Source organism: Sorex fumeus, unplaced genomic scaffold, assembly GCF_029834395.1.
Source record: "Sorex fumeus unplaced genomic scaffold, SorFum_2.1 ptg000019l, whole genome shotgun sequence".
NCBI classification, from domain to species: Eukaryota; Metazoa; Chordata; class Mammalia; order Eulipotyphla; family Soricidae; genus Sorex; species Sorex fumeus.
Genome location: NW_026606076.1, coordinates 4,242,046 through 4,262,091, shown reverse-complemented (window position 1 = coordinate 4,262,091; position 20,046 = coordinate 4,242,046).

Here is a 20,046-nt window from a genome sequence, read left to right as displayed (position 1 = left end):
GCCCTACTGCTGTGCTATCGCTCCAGCCCTTATTTCTTATTGATTTCTTATTGATCAAAGGATCTGTACAACAGGAAGAACTTACAATAATAAATGTATATGCACCTAATGAGAGACCAGTAAAGTACTTAAAACAACTACTCATAGATTTGGAAAAAGACATCAATAGCAACACAATACTAGTGGGAGACTTCAACACTGCTTTGTCACCTCTTGATAGATCAACCAGACTCAAGCTTAGCAAGGACATACTTCATTTGAGGGAAACAATGGAAGAAAGGGACTTAGTAGATATATACAGGACACTTCATCCACAAAAAGCTGAATACACATTCTTCTCAAGCGTACATGGAACATTCTCCAAGATAGACCACATGCTGAGCCACAAAACATGCCTCCATAAAATTAAGAAGGTAGAGATTGTATCAACAATCTTCTCAGACCATAATGCGCTGAAATTAGAAGTAAATCACACACAAAAACAGAAAACTAAATCAAACACCTGGAAATTAAACAGTGCACTATTGAACAACGAGTGGATTAGACAGGAAATCAAAGAGGAAATCAAAAGATTCCTAGAAAAAAATAAAAATGAGAACACGAGTTACCAAAACTTATGGGACACAGCAAAGGCTGTGTTAAGAGGAAAGTTTATAGCTCTACAAGCATTCCTCAGGAAGGAGGAGCGAGCACACATAAGTAACCTAACCTCACAGCTTAAGAGCTTGGAGAAGGACCAAAAAAAGGAGCACAACCCGAACAGGAGAAAGGAAATAATAAAACTCAGAGCAGAGATTAACGAGATGGAAACCCAAAAAACAATCCGAAAGATCAATGAAACCAAAAGCTGGTTCTTTGAGAAAATTAACAAGATCGATAAGCCTCTAGCAAAACTCACAAAGAAAGGGAGAGAGAAAACCCTAATAAACCGAATCAGAAATGAAAAGGGGGTCATCACAACAGAAACCACAGAAATTCAGAGGATCCTCAGGGAGTACTTTGAGAAGCTTTATGCCACGGAACATCAAAACCTCGAGGAAATGGATAAATTCCTAGACTCCTACAGACTCCCGAGGCTGAACCAAGAAGACCTGGAATACCTGATCAGACCTATCACCATCAAGGAAATTGAAATGGTAATAAAAAGTCTCCCCAAGCACAAAAGTCCTGGCCCGGATGGATTCACTAGTGAATTCTTCCAAATCTTTAAAGAGAACTTACTCCCAATGCTCTTTAAGCTTTTCCACGAAATTGAAATATCAAAAACACTTCCGAACAGTTTTTACGAAGCAAATATCACACTGATACCAAAAGCAGACAGAGATACCACAAAAAAAAGAGAATTACAGACCGATATCCCTGATGAATACAGATGCAAAGATCCTCAACAAACTACTAGCAAATAGAATCCAACTACTCATCAAAAAGATCATACACCATGACCAAGTAGGATTCATCCCAGGGATGCAAGGATGGTTTAACATTCGAAAATCAATAAACATAATCCATCATATTATTTAATTTTTTAATTGAATCACCATGAGATAGAGCATTGCAAAGCTCTTCATGACTGGGTTTCAGTCATACAATGTTCTAACACCCATCCCTCCACCAGTATAATTTCCCAGCACCAGTGTTCCCAGTTTCCCTCCGACCCCTTCAAGTCACTCCCCAAGCCTGCCTCTTTGGCAAGACACCTCTCTTTTCTATCTCATTCTCTTTTAGTCTTTATGGTTTGCTACACAGATGCTGAAAAGTTATGTATATTCCTTTTCCTACTTTCAACACTCAGTTCTTGTCCAGAGTTACCATTTCTAACTATGCTGTCATGATGAATCCTCCTCTATATTAATTACGCTCTATCTTCAAACCTTTGTGGTAATTCCCAACCGTTCACTAGTCCACGTGACCCCTGTTTTCACTGGCCTCGGATATTAGGTTATTTTAATTTTTTTAATTTTATAAAGTAGTTCACAATATTTCATTACAATTAATACTCAAACACCAATTCCACCACCATGATACCTTCCCACCACCATATTTTGGAAGGTTCCATCCCAAACCCCAACCTGGGCCCCAATAGCAGAACTGAAATAATATATTTTGTATTGTTTTTTTCTGAAAAATCACTGAACATGATACAAAAAGTTTCCTTAGAGGAAAGAACATGAGGATTGTTTTATTTCACCCACGGACCATTAAGCCCTTCTATAAGAGATTATTCACATGTTGTTAAAGGTTGAGCCTTGTGTACTATATATATGTGTGTGTGTGTGTGTGTGTGTGTGTGTGTGTGTGTGTGTGTGTGTGAGAAAATATTTTCCTCTAAGATTGCTAAGATTGATTGCCTCTTACTTGAACCCCACCAAATGTGGTGCGTTACTCTTGGAGTTTGAGTGGTGTGTGGTATGAAGTGTTGTGCGGATTCAAATGTGGCCGTGTGGTCCTGGAATAGGCTCACTTGTGGGTGAGGCTCAGCCAGAGTGTGTGGAGAGTGGCCATGATCATGATGGCAGTTGAGTTCTGGAGGTTTTTGGTTGCCAGGGATTGGTCCCTTGGGGTGGGGATGGGTCTCAACCGGCTGCCCTCTGGGGTGCCCCAACTGAAACAGCCTGGCACGGGGTCCAGCAGCATGGTTATGGCAAGTGTCATGTTATGCTCCTTTCTGGGAGAGAAGGGCATGTGATTCTGGATGGTGGCCGATGATGAGATTATCTGGAACCAGCCAGAGGTGGCTTATGGGAGTGACTGCTGTTTCTGGAAACAGGGATACGAGTGAAGGATCCCCATTCCTGGTTCCATCAAACCCTGAGTTCTCTGTCACAAAGTCCCGCATACCTGGGTTTTCTGGGGATTCAGTCATACGTGAGGCTTGGCCCAAGCGTACGGAGAGTGACGGTGGTTGAGTTCTGGAGGTTTTCAGCTGCTGGAGCTGAGTCCCTTGGGTGGGGGATGCGACAGAGTTTTTAGGTTCGTCAGGCTACTTCTATCACAGTGCTCCCATTTTTATTTATGTTTATTTATGACTTCTTTCTTTGTGCATTGCTGGATGTGACCCAAAAAGGAAAAAAATGACGAAAAAGAGAAAGAAAGAAATATTGTTTGTTATCATGCTAAGTGAAATGAGTCAGAAAGAGCGGAACAGACATAGACTGACTGCACTCATTGTGGAATATAAACATGAGAGTGACACCCAAGGGCAGTACACACAAGGCACAGAAATATTACTGCATGGTTGGTAGTCTGCCTCATGAGCTGGGGAGAGGGCAACTGGAATAGAGGAGAGATCGCTAAGTCAATGAGGGTTAGAAGGATCGCTCGGGATGGGAGGTGTGTGCCGAAAATAGATAAAGGACCATAGGTGATAGCCCCTCAGTATCTGTATTGCAAACCGTAATGCTCAGAAGTAGAGAGTATGGGAGAGATTGTTTGCCATAGAGGTAGGGGGGAGACATTGATGGGGGAAAATGGAGGAATGGGTGTTCAATCATTGTATGACTGAAACTCAAACTCAAGCTGCAATGCGGTCACCCTACCTGCTGTGCTATCACTCCAGCCCAGTGTCTCATTTTTGCTTGGACTCTGGTTTGAACAGAGGCCCTGGTTTTCAGGGTTTATGGTAGAGATCAAGCAGGATGTTGCAGTGAATCCTTTGGAATGGAAAAAGATGCAAACCTCCACACTTCAGCCCTTCCTCTGTTATGTTTTGGGGAGCCACACCTGCTTTGCTCAGGCTGTACTCTTGGCTCTGAGCTCATCCATACCTGCCAGGGAGGACATAGGTGTCCTTATGGGAATCTGGACTTTGAATCCAGATCAGTCTTGTGCAATCAAGCACCTTCCCGCTGTAGCAGCTCTGCACTCCTAGCATTCGGATTTTTATTAGATTTCCTTAAGCATTGAAGATAAATATTTCTGAAAAGTTTAGAATAATGTCACTGTCATTGTTGTTTAATAGGGTAGATTAGAGATAGTTGAAATGGACTTTACTGTGCATTGAAAGATTTCTGATGGTTCTACGAAAGGATGGAACGGGCCCCTTGGTCAAAATATTTTACAAATGGTGGGAACTTGGCAGAGTGCCCAAACTCCCATCTCAGCAGGCAATAACATCAGCTGTGATGACTAACTATAAAGGTTGGTCACATTCCTGGATTCCACTCTCCTCAGTTCAGTTATATTAGGAGAAAAGACGACAAAACGTTGCGTTTGCAACTGGTATAATCTCCAGCATACAAGCCACCAGAATAATTAAAACCGTTTTTGCTCCGTCCAAAAGACAAACCTAGGGGTATGGTGCCGCCAGCATGTCAATCTGTGTCTGTGAGGCGAGTACATCAGCAGCCTGATGGCACTGTCAGGACTTCAGATACCCCAAAATTACTGCTGTGCCTTTGGCCAGACCCCAAAAACTTGGGGCAAAATTTACCAAGAAAGTAAACTGCCAAAGTTAGGTATGTGGGAGACATACCCACAAACCACCTCTGGCTCAGCTATATAATTGGAGGCATGGCCTCTCTGATTCCTGATCGAATTACTTAACAGCCATGATCCCAGAGGCTCAGAAACGAATCTCGGGACCCAAAAGCTTTTGGCAGAAATGCGTCCTGTTCCTGCAGTAGGTTACAGGGGCTGGGCCACTCCAGGTGGGAATAAGTTTCGTGCCTTGGCCTGTTCCCCTTGGCGGCCTGGTGACAATCATCCTCCAGAGGCCACAAGACAGTCAGGTTTAAGCCTGCAGTGACGAGACATGTGGTGCCTCACCAGATGGGGGTGGAACCAGCCCTTTCCTTCCCATCCCAGCAAGACCTCGAGTCGCCGCCTACAAACGGCCTCTCTGGCTCCTGATAAAGCTGATTAATGACCACGATCCCATAGACTCAGAAACAAATCTCAAGACACAGTGGCTTTTGGCAGAAATGCATCTGGACCGCATACACGGCCATGGCTCCAGAGGCAAAAGGACTTAATCCAGAGCCCGACAGCTTGTGGCAGAAAAGTGAATGGACCATGTGTTAAACTATGGCATCATGCCTCCCCAGGAGAGAAAGGGTTTTGCTCCCTTCTGCCTTTCTCCCCACTGGCAGCAATGTGGCTGCTGCCTCAGAGCTCATTGGAAAGCTAGCTATGAGCCGGCAGTGACGGGGCAACTGTAGTCTCATGGGAAGGGGGTCGGTACCGGCTCGTCCTTCCTGCCCTACTGAGGTCATGAGTTGTGCCCCACGAGCGATTCTCCTGCACAGACATGGCTCCAGAGGCAAGTGGACTTAGTCCAGAGCCGGCAGCTTGCGGCAGAAAAGTAAATGGACCATGCATAAAACTATGGCACCATGCCTCCCCAGGAGGGAAAGGGTGTTGCTCCCTTCCACCTTTCTCCACACCGACAGCAAGGTGGCCACCGCCTCAGAGCTTATTGGGAAGCCAGGTATGAGCCGGCAGTGACGGGGCAACTACAGTCTCCTGGGAAGGTGGGCGGTACCAGCTCGTCCTTCACGCCCTACTGAGGTCATGAGTTGCCCCCCTCCAGCACGGCCATGGCTCCAGAGGCAAATGGACTTAGTCCAGAGCCTGGCAGCTTGCGGCAGAAAAGTGAATGAACCATGCATTAAACTATGGTGCCATGCCTCCCCGGGAGGGAAAGGGTGTTTCTTCCTTCCACCTTCCCCCCCACCCCCAGCAGCAAGGTGGTCACCGCCTCAGAGCTTATAGGAAAGCCAGGTATGAGCCGGCAGTGACAGGGCAACTGCAGTCTTATGGGAAGAGGGGTGGTACCAGCTTGTCCTTCACGCCCTACCGAGGTCCTGAGTTGCCCCCCAATAGAAGCTCTCCGGCACAGCCATAACACAAGATGCGCAGAAACCAATCTCTAAATTATCTGGCTCTTTGCAGAAATCCAAAATTGTGTGGCCACAATAGCGGCCGCACAACATTATATGATTCTCATAACCAGCTATAGAAAACAAAGTATTTCACAATATCTTTTCAGCAATTCTGAATGTTGGGGGGGGGGAAATTCTAAACAATATTGGTGCATCTTTTGTCAGAATTATGAATGTAACCAATATAGAAAAGAGTTAAGTAGAAATCATCTGCCTCACAGGCATTGGGTGGGGTGGGATGGGGGTATATTGGGGTTAATAAATAAAACTATGAAAAAAAGTAAGGTTGAGTTCATACCCAATTCAATCAGCTAATCAGTGGCTGAATAAATAGCAGTACTCCTACATAAAAAACCAAGTCTACAAAATGATCTGGTACACTTTGGTGCACATTAGCTCCTATGTGCCTCTGTTCATAGGGTTGGTCCATACATGGGATTTATTTATTGAAGTATGTTTTATGTAATTCATGCTATATTTGGAAGTTCTTAGGAGTTTGTATTATTTTGGATACCGTGAATGTAACTCAGGAAAACCATGTTTAGCACAAGCATTAAGCCACAGTACTATACTGTTTCCCCTTATTCTTGGTTGAAAACGTGTTTCTAAAGCTGAATCCTAGGGTTACCTTGTAGGCTAGAGTTCTCTGCTCTTGTGTTTTCAAGGGGTAGAGTGTTTACTGTACAGTGCTCTCTGATGTTCTTCCCAGCATTTGCTCCTCTCCAGTGTCTCTACAGCTCTCTGGGTTGCTGCTAGGCCAGTTTCTCTGCATCTTCAGGGCTGGCTTCAGAGTCACTGCACCAACTTGATTAATTACTTCCCAGCGAAACCCATTGTCCCATGAGCCATTCAAACCTACTTGCCTGTTTTACTTGGAATCAACCTGCTTTTTTTATGATGGACGTGTGTGTGGGAGCATTGGTTCCATGTTTGACAAGTACAGGATCAAGGGACTCCGCCTTAACTCGCTGCCCTGAACTCTGTGACCAGCCCCTCCAGCATTTGCCTCTCCTCTCCTTTATCCGAGCTCATCCCCCTTGCACCAAATCACCTGGGCTGGCATAATGGTCTTTCTGCACTTGGAACCTGGCACTTTAAGGCTCCTTGGTGAAATGGATGATGTCACAGACGGGAGTCTTCCATGTGCACCATTACTTCCTAATAATGTCAAGTGGATCAGGCCTCCTACGGGCTTGCGTTTAAAGGACAAAGTGGTACTTCAGTCCAAGGGGGACACTGAAGGCCAGTTAGTGGCGGGACATGAGGACCTCTCACCTCCAGTGCCTGTAATGTGATCGACGGAATCGCACCAGATTTGGGGGGACTTTTGTGGTTGGTTTTCACTCTCCTCATCCATTTCCAGTGGGTTCCTGGGTCTGACTTGCTCCAGAGGCTTTAGGAGGCTTTAGCAAGGCACAGGGGTCTCGGGGGTGTGTGCATTATCTTTGGGGCACCTTCCCCTCCAGCTTTGTGATGGGGCAGCATGGCCTGGGTGCGTAGCTGAACATCGGGGGCTGTGGGTCTTGAGGATGCTGGAACTGCTGATGGAAGAAGTCTTCACCATCCCACCCTTCTCAACCAGGGGTTGTGCCGGGCCTTGTCCTGCAGTTTTCAGTGTAGACATGTGTATGTAAAATTTCCAGGTCACTTTGAGGGGCAGCTCCTCAGCCCCCAGTGGTAAGAGACCCTGTCTTTTTCATTGGCAACTTCCAGGAGGAATCCTGGGGGCCTGGTAATATCATGTGACTGAGAGTTGTAAATGAATATATAAATGAATGTCGGGACTCAGAGAGATGATCTTGGTGGTTGTTTGCAAAGTATTTTTGTGAATGTTACTTCCTTCATAAATACAAAGATTCTCTACTTGACATGTTATCTGTTCAGTCATCACTCTCCATCTATTCCGACCTGGTGACCCCCAGATGTCTGGGTCACCTGATCCTATCCCAGAAACGAGGAAAAATGAAACTTTCTGACCAGTAATATTTGAAGCCTGGCCCTTTAAGGCTCTGGGCAACAGTGCAGGTGATGTCACAGAATCTGGGTCCTTTATCCGAGGAGCCATGGCATTCTGGGTGGAAGTGCCAGCGGGTTGCAGAAGGTGAGAAGAGGATGAGGGGGCATCCAGGGGAAGCTGGGGCAATCGATGACATCGATGAACAACAGGATGCTGGTGATTGTGATGTGTTTTAGGCCTTTACTTGCTGGTGCTCAGGTATCCCTCCCTGGGGATCCGCGGAACCTTTGGGGTGTCAGGATGCGAGGCCAGCGCCCTCCCTGCTGACCAATTGCTTAGGCTCCTCACAAAGCAGAAAGTGTCAGAGCTAGAGGGAGCCTCAGTCTCCCCCAGATCTGATGGGGCGTGTGAGGGTACCTCAGAGTTAACTTAGTTTGGGGCCTTCTCCCAGCACCTGGTCAGTCACAGGGGTTCGTCATTATCCCAGCAGAGTCCGCAGGACATCCCGTTACTGGCCCCCTTTCATTCCTTAGGCTGATTGTGGAGTAGGGCCTCACCTGTCAAGATTCCAATCATCCCCCACTGTCCATCACTCCCAGACCAGGGAAATGCCCTGCTGTTGAGTGAGTACTTGCAAAAAGAGGTTTTTCAGGGACCAGCTGCAATAGGTTCAAAACATTTTACTCTTAGGGGGCTGGTACAGTAGTATAGCCAGGAAGGCGTTTGTCTTTCTTGCCGTGACCAGAGTTATCCCCGCCACACCATAGGGTCCCTGGAGCATCACTAGGTATGACTCCAACCCTCTCACTCCAGAATTTGTCTTGACACATGAGCATCCTTTGAACATCTTTTTGGGGCTGGAGTATATCTCCTGTCTACCCCGCCCCATTTTCTACAAAGTTGAAGATAGTCAGAGATGCTCCCCCTCTGTGTATGTGTGTCTGAGATGCAGCTCCTTTCCTTGGGTGTATCTCACTACTTGGGGACAGATGAGGTGAGATTTGGGGCCCCACCTGGCAGTGCTTGAGTTCTGTGCTCTGCTCTGTGCTCAGGGGACTAGTGGACACTGGGTACCAGGGAAGACCCTCTGGGCTTCCAGTTGGCCGGCATCTGCTTCAGCCTGGTGTGCTCTTCCTGCCTCTGTGTTCATAACTTCATTGAAAGTTCTTAGATGTGAACATTCTTGAGTCCTTTCAACAAGTGGCTGTTAGGAGGAAAGGAAGGAGTTGGAGGCTCTGAGCAACATTATGGACTTTAAAAATCTCATTTGGAATAAGTGTAATTTTTCTTTACTTTTTATTCTTTTATCTTGTTTGGGACACAGCGGTGATGCTCAGGTGTTAGTTTTGGCTTGGCACTCAGGAATCACTCCTGGCGGTGATTGGGGGACCGGATGGGATTCCAGGGACCGAACAAATGCCCTGCCAGCTGTACTATCACTCTGTCTCCAAGTGTAATTTTTCATCCTCTTTTTCTTTTATAAAATCACGCGCCCATAGGAGTAAAATCATAGTCTGAAAACCTGGCCTGTGAACTCTGAGCACTTCTGGATGTGGTCCCAAAACAAAATAACAAACCCACAGGACTAACCTTGAGAATATATTACTAGATTTCACACCTCTGCTGTTGGCAGATAACTTCTCATTGCCTTTATTTGGGCAGGAGGAGGATTGTATATGCGGGCTTTTGCCAAACCCAGCAGTCACTGTCAGCTCTTTAAGGCCCCTGCAAACCTTTGAAATTACAGCCTGTACTTCTGGATCAGGTTTTCACTGGGAGGCCCCAGGTGCCAGCAGCCCTGCCCTGACCTCTACCAGCTGGGCCTGATCCGTGCCCCCTGTCTGTATCCTTCTCACAAGGTTCACATTATTTATATAGAATTTGAATGCCTGTGGTCAGAGATAGTCTAGGAGTGCAGGACTTGTCCTTGCAAGCGGTCTGCCATGGTACAGTCTCCTGTACAACGCAGGATTCCCCAAACACCACTCAGGTAAGCCCAAAGTTCTGCCACAAAACACAAACATGCATTCTACAAAACTGGCTGGTGAAGGAGATTGACTTGTGAAAAAATTGTATATATATATATATATATATATATATATATATACACAACACACACATATATAGTGATATATATATATATATATATATATTTAATGCCATACCCTGTGGTCACTGCCAGAAGGTACCAAAACGTACCCAGTGTGGTGCCGAGGTAGACAGGTCAGCCATGTGGAAGGCTAGTACCCTACCAGACTATATTTGTGACACCTAAATTTGTTGATTTATTTTTGGTTTACCACACCCGATGGAGATTAGAGTTTTCCCTGGCTCTTTTCTCATTGATAATGCTAGGTTTGGGGACCCTGTGATGTGATAGGGATTGAACCCTGGTCAGCTATGTGCCAACCAAGCAACTCTTGGTCTGTGCTATCTCTGTGGTGATCATAAAAATTCTTTTATGCTAAGTTGAGAAAGTTTTGTTCTTTTTTCCGATTAACTACACAATTCACTTTTTTTTTTTTGGTTTTTGGGTAATACCTCGTGATGCACAGGGGTTACTCCTGGATCATGCATTCAGGAATTACTCCTGTCGGTGCTCGGGGAACCATATGGGATGCTCGGAATCAAACGTGGACTAGTGGTGTGCAAGGTAAATGCCCTACCCGCTGTGCTATCGCTCCAGCCCCCCACAATTCACTTGTTGTGTGTTTTTGTTTTCAGGTCACAGCTAGAAGTGCTCTGGGCTTACTCCTGACTCTGCACTCAGGAATCACTTCAGGGGGGCTTGGGGTACCTATGGGAAGTGGGGGATTGAACCAGATTGACATGTTAACAGATGTTCCTGGACTCTTGGGCGGCTCTCTCTCCCTGTCCGCATTTGGTGTTCTCAAGCCACTTATAACTACAGACAGCTATTGCTTTGGACCAGCGAAAGAAGAATGAGGGTCAAGCTGGTTGCTGAGTAGTTGCATTTTATTCAATCCCTTGTCTCTCCCAGCTCTATCCAACTATCTCTCTAACTTGCTGTACAATGCTCTCAGAGACTCCTCTCCAATCTCCCAGGCCACTCTTACTCTCAGCTCTCAGCCTTCTCTCTAAGTCGCAACCATCTCTAACTGTGTCTCCTCTTCTCTCAGTCTCCTTCAATCCCTCTGTCTCCCTGAAGTTTCTCTGTTTTCTTCTCTCACCATGCCCCCCCAACGACGCCTCCCCACGGGAAGTGTAATGAAAAATGTTTTTCCAGACTTCCCCATCACCTGCAGCCCACGGGGGCAAAGCACACCTTAAGGTGTGTTTCTCCTCTCCTTAGACCAGCAAATTACTTAACATATTTAGCACAGCGGTTGGGCGTTTGCCTTACGCAAGCTTTGGCAAGCTACCCGTGACATAGTCAATATGCCAAACACAGTAACAACAAGTTTCAAAATGGTACAATACTGGGCCCGCTCGAGCAAATCGATGAACAACAGGAGGACAGTGACAGTGACAGTTTTACTACTTAATATTTACCAGTCTGTATGGACACAGTACTAGACACATTTAGGCTTGTGGGGTGACACTCCTGGGGACTTCTCACCACAAACTCAGACTACAGTGCTCAGGCCGGATCAATCACTCCAATTCCCGGCAGGGTCCAAGTCTAGTTATTACTTTTTGATTTATGACAGAATTTGTCCATGACCATGCTCTTAACTTATAGATAAGCATTATGGTACTTTGGCCAGGCCCATTTCGATGACAGGGTAGCTAGCTCACCAATTGCCCTGGGTCCATCCAGTCCCTCATCGGGACCCTGATTTGGGGGATCAAGGAAGTAAGGGCAACTGAGGCTTAAGTCAAGAGAGCAGATGTCCAGGAGGTAATATTATCTGGAGACAATCAACTCCCAAGCCACAGGTTCTTCTTTGTAACTGTTTTCCTATATGCATACAAAATACAATTGCTCTGAAAAAGGGCATTAAGGAGAAGAGAAAGACAATGTTTAAAGTAAAGACTGATAGACCAAACATGATTGTCACCCATTGCCTCTTTTGCAAACCACAACACCCAGTAAAAGAGAACAAAAAGGATTGCTCTGCCACAGAGCAGGGTGGGATAGGGGGGATTGGGGGTGGGAGGGATACTGGGATCCGTGGTGGTGGGAAATGGGCACTGCTGGAGGGATGGGTATTTGATCATTGTATAATTGAAACCCAAGCACAAAAATGTGTAAGTCTGTAACTGTACCTCATGATGTCTCACTATTAAAAATTTTAAAAAATAGAAATTAAAAAGGTAAAGGTAAAGGCCCTCCCGTTGATCGTCGATTTGCTCGAGCGGGCCCAGTAACGTCTCCATTGGAGACCTTGTTGTTACTGTGTCTGGCATATCGAATACTCTCGGTAGCTTGCCGGGCTCTCCGAGAGGGGCGGAGGGATCGAACTCGGGTCGGCCATGTTTGCCGCTTGTAAGGCGAACGCCCTACCACTGTGCTATTAAAAAAATTAAAAAATAAAGTAAAAGTCTGATCAGGAGACAAAGGTAATTGAAAGGTTGAGGGGCATTCCACAAAGAAAAGCTCTAGAGACCAGGGAGGAAGGGCAAACCAATATTATTCTACAATACCTGGTGATGCTCAGGGGGTTCTCCTGGGTCTGCACCCAAGTATTATTTTTGTTGGTGCTCCGGGAGACTCTCCAGGATCCTAGGGGTTGAACCTAGGTTGGCCATGTGAAAGCAACACTCTATCCCGATCTACAGTTAGTTGCTCTGGTCTCAATTGGAGACAGTTTAGATGAACTTTACTGTACACAAAATGTCGTTTGAAAGGATGGAAGGGACCCCTTGATGAAATCTTTTATAAGTGGGAATATAGGTCAGCTCCCAAGCTCCCTACATCCCAGAAGGCCATTCCATTTATCTGTGATTACTCACAAGTTTGGTCACAGTCATGGATTCCACCCATGTCACTTTAATAATATTAGAAGAAAAAAGGGCAACATTTATGATTGGATAGAGCCAAATTCCATCCATCTCAGGGTGGATGGTGCTCAGGGGACCATTTGAAATTCTGGACATTGTACCTAGATTGACTTCATACAACCCACTGTACTAGCCTGATACTCAGTTTGAAATCATGTTTCTGAAACTGCCTCCTGGGGTTTTCCTTGTAGCTGAGAGTTCACTGCTTCTGTGTTGTCAAGGGGTAGATCGTTGTCCAGACCGTGCTCTCTGATGTTCTAACCAGCCTTTGCTCCTGTTCATGTATCCAACTCTCTGGATTTCTACTAGGCCAGTTCCTCTCTTAATCCCCAAGGCTGGCTTTGGAATGACTACTTTCACTCCCATCTGGATTTATTACTTCCCCCCAAAAACTCATTGTCCCATACCCACCAGTTACCTACCTGGAGAGCTTGATTTGTGTTGATATGAAAACTCTCATGGCATAGACTACTAATTAGAATCCTTCTCTGCTCTTCTACAAGGAATCAGCCAGCCCTGGTGGAATATCTCTTCCTGCACATTGTGATAAAGGCTCAAGTGAGCAATTTTCCCCCCACTCCCATGGGGATGCCGAGACAGGTGGGATGTCTTCTGAGGGTGATCAGAAGGTCACCCATCCCATGTCCTCAGCACTATCACCTTCCCTTATCATCCCATAATGGACAGAATCGCCAGAAACGTAAGCACTGAGGACAAACTTGATTAAAGTGTCACCCCGGTGGGACCATGTGAACATCCACACAGTAGAGAACCCGGTTAAGTATAAGGATTGCGGGAAGGCCTTCATAGGATCCTAATACCTTATACACAGAAAATTTCATACTGAAGATTCCGTATGCATGTAACGAATGTGTCGTGGCCTTTATCTGATTCTTATAACTTATAACTTAGCCTTGAATATGGCACTTTTTAAAAAATTTCAGGGCTATGATGAAGGAGACGTTATTGGGGCCTGCTCGAAGCAATCTACGAATAATACGATGTTCGTGATCATGATATAACTTAGTATGCACAGAAAAAGTCACACTGGAATGAAACCATATTCATATACGGAGTGGAAAGTCTTTGCTTATTCCACAAGCCTTAGTACACAGAAAAACTCACACTGGAGAGATAACTTATAATTGTGAGCAATGTAGGAAAGCCTTTGTTTATTCCTGAAGCTTAGTTTTCACAATTTCCATTTTGGATAAAACCCTTATATTTGTGAGGTAGGTCAAAAGGCCTTTCGAATTTCTTCTCAGGTCTTTCTGAGCATTGAAAAGTTCTTACAGTCATGACACATTATTCGTGTCACTACTGTAGGAGGGTCTTCACTTTCTATTCAAACATTTTTGTCCACAAGAAAACACACTGCAGTGAATCCACATATATGTAAGGAGTGTGACAAGACCTTTGCTTATTTTGCAAGCCTTTTGAGGCACAGAAAATTTCATTCTGGAGACAAACCTTATGTTTGGAAAGACTTTGGCAAAACCTTCACTTTCCCCTAACTCCTTATTAAACATGGAAAATTCATACTCGAAAAAAAAACATATATAAGGGTGTGAGAAAAACTTTACTCTGTCCTCAAGCTCTGCTGTGTGTAGAAAAACTTAACCTGGATTTAGGCCTTATATATGTAAAGACTGACGGAAGATTTTCATGCAATTAGCATAGCTTTCTGAAGAAGAAAATTCACAGTGGAGAGAAACCTCATAAGTGTAAGGAATGTAGAAAGGTCTTCAGTTTGTCTTCAGCCCTTACTGTGCATGGGAAAAGTCATTTTGCAGTGAAACCTTATATACGTCAGGAGTTTGGGAAGGACTTTCCTGGATCCTCGGGCCTTATTATGCATAGGAGAATTCACAATGGAGAGAAAGTATGTATATATATATATATATATATATATATATGTAAGAACGTGGGAAGCCCATTATTTGCACCTGCGGACTTTAAAGAGAATATTGGAGAAAATCCGGTAGGGAAGGAATATAGGAAGGCCTTCATGTTCCCTCAAGCTTTAGTAAATATAAAAGTTATGCTGGCTCAATCACTTCCATAATAACAATGGCCGGCGTCAGAACAGGGCCCTGAGGTAAAACAATTTTAGTTTCAACAATTTGGTGGGGGATTGATACAAAAGTACAGTAAGGAAGAAAATAATCCTGTTGCGTGTGAAAGCTTCCTGTGATACTAGTACCATAAGTGAAAGGTATTTGCTGATTATCACCTGCACCATGGTTATGATAACGTCCTGGTATGTGGACTTCCAAGTATGTTAACTAGTAAATAATGGTTCTTAGTAATAAACCAAGGTGGAAGGAATTAAATAAGAAGTAAATAGGTACAAAAATTGCATTTTGATGGGTGCTGTCAAGACTCACCTTGGTTTCATTCTTTGCTGTGACTCTGGCTTGGCTCAGAGGCCCTGGTTTGCGGGGTTCATCATTCACGATGCTGCGGTGAACCCTTTTGACGTTGAATAGACAGCCAAACCTCCATTCTTCAGGCCCTTCTGTGTTATTTTCTGGGAGTCACATCCCGCTGTGCTGCCTATAATTTGTGTCCAGGTCAGCCACATGCAAGGAAGCACTTCACTCGCTGTAGCATATCTGCACTCATTATATTCAGCTTTCCATTGGATTTACACAAACATTGAGGGTAAATGTTTTGAGACTTTTACTTTGGAAGCAGGAAAATCCTAACAATCTAATATTCAACCAAATGGTAAACACCATGTAGATCTGTGCAAAAGGCCAAGCCAGTCTACAAAAGGACCAGTGTGGTTTGCTGCCTGTTAGCCCCATGCATGCCTCCATGCTGGGGGTTGTTCTGTATGCTGTGTTTTATGTACTTAATTATCTATTTTCGCTTTGGGGGAAATCTAATAGTTATTAAGGATTACTCCTGGTGGTTCTAGGCCACTATTGGGCATGTCAGGAACTAATGTCAGATTGACCGGGTTCAAGGCAAGTGCCCAACCCACTGTACTACCCCTCAGGCCACTGTTGGTTTGAACTATTGTTTCTAAAACTGCCTCCTGGGGTTTTCCTTGTAGGCTTGAGACCACTTCTCTCCTGTGGTTAAGGGGTAGAAGCCTTTGCTCCTGTTCCAGTGTCTCTCAGGCGGTCTGGATTGTTACTAGATCTGTTCCTCTCTGCATCTCCAGGGCTGGCTTCAGGGTCACTGTGCAACACAGGATCAGGGGACTTCTTTCTCCAGACGCCCACTTTGTGACTGGACACTCTTGCTACCACTTCTCCACTCCTTTATGTGAGCCCATTCCACTTGCAGTGCACTTTATTTTTTGTGGAGGTCATACCCAGTGGTGCTCACGGATTTCTCCTGGCTCTTCTGCTCTCCTGCTCCTGCTTGGGGGACCATATAGAATGCAGATGATTGAACCTGGGTCAGCTGCGTGCAAGGCAAACGCCCTATCCACTGTGCTATCGCTCCAGCCAACCAGCCTTACACATTTACCTGCATTTTCCCAGTTGTTCTCTGCGAAGCTGGTGTCTGCCCCTTTAAGGCTGCTTGCAGAAGCAGAAGTGACGTCACAGCAGGGCATTCAGGTGTTTGCGTGCAAGACGCTGGATCCTGCCTCCACTTGTTACGCAGGTGAGGGGCGAAGTGGAAGGGTCTGTGAAGGCCGGTTGGGTGGGGGGGGCAGGACACTAGCGGCCTCCAGTGAGCGCCCCATCCCGCGCCTCCCTGTGTCCACACCGAGTGGTGGGGCAAGGCCACCTTGGAGGCCGCTTTCCCGCTCCTTTTTCAATCGTTTCCGAGATCCAGGCAGTTTCTGCGGCGCGGCGGGGTTTGGTGGGAGACGCAGAGCTTCGGTGAGTGCAGTGGGGGCTGTGCTGGGGCTCAGGGGTCGCGGGTGTGAGTGCGTGGTTCTGGGGATCCCCTGCAGCTCTGCCGTGGGGCGGTGGCAGGTGGGCGTGGGGCTGACCGCGGGAGCTGCAGAGCATCTGGGCTGGGCCGTCCTGACCCTCCCAGCACGGTCCTGAGCTGGGCTCGGTCCTGGATGCTTTGGCCCGGACCTCCCTGCTGCAAAACCTGCAGATTCACTTAGAGGACCGGGGAGATAGCACAGCGGTTAGGGCGTTGGCTTTGCACCTGGCCCACCCAAGATCAACCTCCGAGCTCCACCAGGAGGGGTGCCTGAGCGCAGAGCAGAGTCAGGAGTTTCTCGTCCATATCGCCGGTGGTGCCTCCAAAACTATAAAAGGACTGTTCATTTTTGAGGGGCAGGGGGGAAGCCCCCCAATGGCAAATGACACTGCAGCCCTCGGTCACTATTCAATAGTAGCCTTCATGTCCAGGGCCATCCTGGGGTCTTGGTCCTAGTAGTGGTAGCGGTTTGCAAGTGAAAATTTAATTTTGGGCTATGTTTGGTTGTATTTTGGGCACATCTGTGGAAGCTCCGGGCTTAACTTAAGGAGCAGCCGTCTGCAATTAGGTTTTTTCATCTTTAGGGGTCACGTGAGTTGCAGAGTATTGATCTGGGTGAGCAAGGGAAGCGCCCCTCCCAGCTTACCATCTCTAACTCCATGTTGTTTTTTCTAGCATGTAAAATTTCTGTACCCTAAAATCAAGTTGAAATTGCACCCTGACTCTTTATCTCTTCCTGAACTGGGCAAAACCCGGCTGTTACACTGAGTACTGAGAGTTGTGTTCAAATAGTATCTGGGCATGCGCTGCGTGCCTTTGGTGGCAATGATTGATCTCCCCACCCTGGCCAGTGAAGGGTGACAGAGGATCGAAGAAGGAAACAGGGGCCAGGCTCTTGGTGATCTGCTGGATATTAACTTAACAATGTTTTAGGCTTCATCTGTGAATTGCCCCTTTTGCTCCTCCCAGAGAAGCTTATTATGTCCTTGCTTACATCCCTAATTTAGTTAAAGTTTATCTTTAACCTTTTCTTTGTATTTGACCTCTCATTGTGGCAGTTCCCCAAGTCAGTCTTGATTACTTATGAGCCATAACTTTCTGTTAATTCTCAGCTTTGTATTTGTACTGCTTTGTAGTTGAAGTGGCTGTGTATTTGTCCCTGCTTTTCTGTTTCCCCTATAGTTCTTTATGTTTATACTATACAACAGTGTCTATGGTTAAACCAGAAAGATATCAATGCTGTGCTCCTAATATTTGGGAGTTGAATGACTCTGAAGTTATCTACTCCGGGCATAATTGCTTGGTCCTCATTACTTGACCCATGCTTCAGTTGCTGTAGTTCCTAACACCCCAAAAGGGAGGTTCTGCGATGGGACTTGGATGGAATTTGAGCAAGTGGAAAAACTACCCCGTATCCAAATGGGACACTGTAGAAAGCAGAAATGCATGGTCTTGATGCAAACTGTTAAGAGACAGGAGCCCCATGGGGAAGGACAAGCTGAACTGGCCTGAGGTCTTAGTCTGTGATTTACAGTAAAACCTTGCTTGCTCTCAGAGCCCAGAGAATTGAGAGTTAAAATACTTATTTGCTCTCAAAGCCCAGAGAACTAAGTGTCATTATCTTTGTCTCTTACTGTGTTTATCCAAACAACTGCAAGTATTGATAACTTATACAACTAGATGAAAAGATAAAAGCAATGGCGATGTCCCTGGGAGATAGTGTCTCTCCTTGGGTGAATCTCCCTAAGAGAATTCCCTCTGCCAAATGTTTATCTGTGTAAATGATCAGTCACTCCTATGTCCTTATGTCTTGCCCCCTCACATGTTCTATAAGTATGGTAGCTGTTCTGCATTAAATGGGCCATTTTCACCATCAAGGTGTGGTTTTCTGTCTCCCTGTCTCTCTGTCTCTGTTGGGAAGCGACCTCCATTTTACTTTGTGAAATCACAGTGATCATTTGATCTTTATTTCATTCTGCTGCGCACCCATACCAGTCTCCCACTGGTCTTTATCCCTCCCTTCACCCATCTCCCACAGACTTTATTCCCATCCCACAGAGCTAGGGGTAGCAAATACACAGAGATGTGGTTGTACAATCAAAGGATGTAAAGCCCTTCCCTGAAGAGAAATTTCTAGGACAAAACTTTAACTCAGAAGGAGAGATCAGCTCACGGGCAGGCTTTTCTCTACAGACATATTTTTTCTCTGCTTAGTTCATATTCATTGAAACAATCATCTTAAAGTGACACTTAATCTTTCTGTTCATTTTGAATGGACATAGTAAGAGATCTATTAAGCTTATAGGGTTGCTCTATTGGGGATATTTCCTTTAGCTCCCAGATTACACTGGGAAGGACAGGATACTCCTTCCTAACCCCAGCAGGAACCTTATCCAGTTATGTTATGCTTATGTTTGGGTCATGACAAAATTTGTTATGGTGCTTACCTGTCCCTTTTCAATGCCAGGGTAGCTCACAGCTATCCTGGGTCCATCCAGTCTCTTGCTTTTCGGGTGCTAAGAACAGAGGGTAGCTGAGGCTTAAGTCTCATAAATATGACAATGCCCAGGAGTGTATAGTATCTGGAGTCAAATAACTCTGAAGTTACAAAAGCATAATATTGCCTTCCTTTGTCTATACAAAGCTGAGGGCTGGGACATGGCCATCCCAATCCTCCCAGCACAATCTTCCCAACCTGGGACTGCAATGGTCCTTGTCCAGGAGCAAAAAGGATATTTGTCTAAAGTAAACTGCAGAGGACATGAAGGAAAGAGAATGTCAAAATTTGACTTCCAAATACAAAATCCAGAGATCTCTGAAGAATCTGACTTTACAATTCACAGGTTCTGGTGAGGGGAAATGGGTGATTAATGCATAGGAGAAGCAGAGCACCTGGAAGTTAAAGATGAATACTAAGGAAATGAGAGTGATTCAGGAGCATTGGGATGGGTGTTATTCAGTAAGCTTAAGCTCCTTGTAGCAGAGGAAAAATGATGGACCAATATTAAACTTAAATTGTTTAGAACTCTAATCCAACCAGGGTAAAGTGTTGTGTTTTTTAAGCATCTTGCTATCTTAGTTTTGGTTTTTCAGGAGTAAGGACATTTGCTCAGTGATCACCTTGGTTGTGCTAGAGCACATTTACTTAGGGCCAGAGACATAGTACAGTGAGTAAGGACTTAACCATCCAAGCAATCGGCCCAGGTTCCATCCTCTGCATCCATATTTTCCGTACCAGAGTGATTCCTGAGTGTAAAGCTAAGGGTAAGCCCTGAATCTGCCGTTTGTGGCCCCCAACAATAATCACACAAAGACACACTTGTATATACACATATATGCACATACAAT